Source organism: Nothoprocta perdicaria, unplaced genomic scaffold (genome assembly GCF_003342845.1).
Source record: "Nothoprocta perdicaria isolate Ctin4 unplaced genomic scaffold, notPer1 scaffold_941, whole genome shotgun sequence".
NCBI classification, from domain to species: Eukaryota; Metazoa; Chordata; class Aves; order Tinamiformes; family Tinamidae; genus Nothoprocta; species Nothoprocta perdicaria.
The window spans coordinates 3,486-5,802 of NW_020456245.1; positions in this window are offsets into that span (position 1 = coordinate 3,486).

Below are 2,317 nucleotides of genomic sequence, written 5' to 3' on the forward strand. Positions count from 1 at the left end.
AGCTGCAAGGCCAGCACTGGCCCATGGCTGGGACGGGCTCTGAGGCCGCTCCTGTCCCAGCAGCAGCGCGGCCGGCAGCAGGGTCTGGTGCAAACACGCGGGGAGGTCCCTTGTGTGCGAGGAGCTGCCGGGGCAGCAGCAGGCGCTGCCTGGGAGGCCAGGCRTGTCCCAGCAGYGGGCAGGGACAAGGAGGCCATTGCGGGGACAGTGCCGGGAGGTCCCTTCTCTCTGCAGGGCTGGCTCTGTGCTGACGTGTGGGCGTCAGCTGGTGAGGTCACTGCTGCCGCAGCCCCTGATTGGCCAGGCGAGGCAGATGGTTGTGATGTCAGCAGCACCTCCCTGGCCAGGGTGGTTCTGCCGAGGAACCTGGTGTCCCTGCAGCCCGTGGCAGCAGCAGCCCACGCTGCTGGGCCAGCAGGAGGCTGACGTTGGGGTGCTGGTGCTGAGGTCACTGCTGCCAGAGCCACTGAGGGGCCAGCAGCAGCATCGAGGATAGGAGGGTTTGCTGAGGGTGCCCAGTGGAGGGATTGACAGCTGCAGAGCTCTGGAGGCGTGGAGAAAATCAGCTCGTTAATCAAGAGGAGGGAGATCACAGAATCACAGTATCTGTGAGCAGATAAGAGCACTTAGCATCTTGAATTTGTGCTGCTGTGAGTACAATCTTCTCTGGTGAATGTGGAGAAGGAGTAGAAACTTGCAGCAAGCTGCCAGTGGACCAGAGAGTCCAGTAAGGACCTTTTAGGCTGCTAAATTAACTCAGTGCTTCAGTGCACCTGGTGTAACAAGAGCAGTGTCATTAATAATCTGTGCTTGCCCTCCTGCTTGTGCTCTGCCTCCTGTCTGATGGGCGCGTAATGTGCTAACGAAGACACTGCTGAACTGCAGTGTGAAGATGTGGCAAAGATGTGATGAGGGAAACAATGTTGAGTGTCCCCAGCACCAAGTTCACAGGATCACAGAATAGCTGAGGTTGGAAGGAACTCCTAGAGATCATCTAGTACATCCCCTCTCCTCAAATAGGGAGACCTGCTAGAGCAAGTGGTATCGGATCACATTCAGATGGGTTTTGCATATCTCCAGAGAAGGAGACTCCACAACCTCTCTGGGCAGCCTGTCACCCTCATAGTAAAGGAGTTCTTCCTCATATGGAGATGGAAATTCTTGTGTTTGAATTCATACTCCTTACTCCTTTTTCTGTCTCTGGCCACCACTGAGAAGAGTCTTGTCCCATCCTCTTTACATTCTCCCCTCAGGTATTTGTACATATTGATCAGATCCCCTCTCAGTCTTCTCCAGACTAAACAGGCCTCCCTTACTCTTTCCTCATATGATAGATGCACCAGTCCCTTAATCATCTATGTTGCTTTATGCTGGACCCTTTTAGACGTTCCATGTCCTCCTTGCATTGGAGAGCCAGATCTGCACCCATACTTCAGATGTGGCCTCTCTAGAGCTGAGTAGAACAGCAAGATCCCCTCCCTCCACCTGCTGGCAACACATCTCTTAATGCAGGGCAGGAGCTCATTGGCTTTCTCGGCCACTAGGACAGATTGATGGCTCATGGTCACCTTGTCAAGCAAGAAAACCCAGATCTCTCTCCATGGAGCTGCTTTCTAGCAGGTCAACCCCTGGTGCAGTAAGTACAGATTGGTTCAGTATGTATAGAAAGGAGGTTTGTACTGATGGAGCAAACTCTGCAGTGCCCGAGACCTGGAAGAAGCGGCGATGGCTGTGCAGGAATGACACATAAGCATTTGCTGTGTGAGATGACTCTGTGGTACCACTATCTTGAACCAATCTGCAGGAAGGACAAGTTACCCAGTGTAGAGGTCCCTGGTCCTGCGTAGCTTGTGATCAGGACATCCTGAGACCATCGTTAGACTCGCTGTTCATATCCTTGTGTTAGGAAAGCAGACATTGAAGAAGAGAAGAACTGGAAGTGTTTCTGAGTGCCAAGAGCAGGGCAGAGCCCTTAGTGTGATGTGTCTCTCTGCTTTATGAAGCATGTGTGGCTGTAGAAGGGAGGAACTTAGCCTGAAGGCAGTGGAGGGATTCATTTGTTTGGGCACTGGTAGGAAACCTGAGATGCCCTAGTCCTCCAGCCCAGAAAACTCTCCAAAGGGACATGGCTTCCAATAGACCCAATGTTGTGCGTCCTGGAAGAGACAAGAGTGGTTATGCTGGACAGCGCAGGCATCTCTCTTGGCCCTGCAGCTTTGTCACTGAATCGAATAACTACATTGAAATATATTAGCTTTTTACACTGTAAAGATCTGCCAGGGTCTCTGCTTTATACTGCAAGGTGCTCACATAGCAG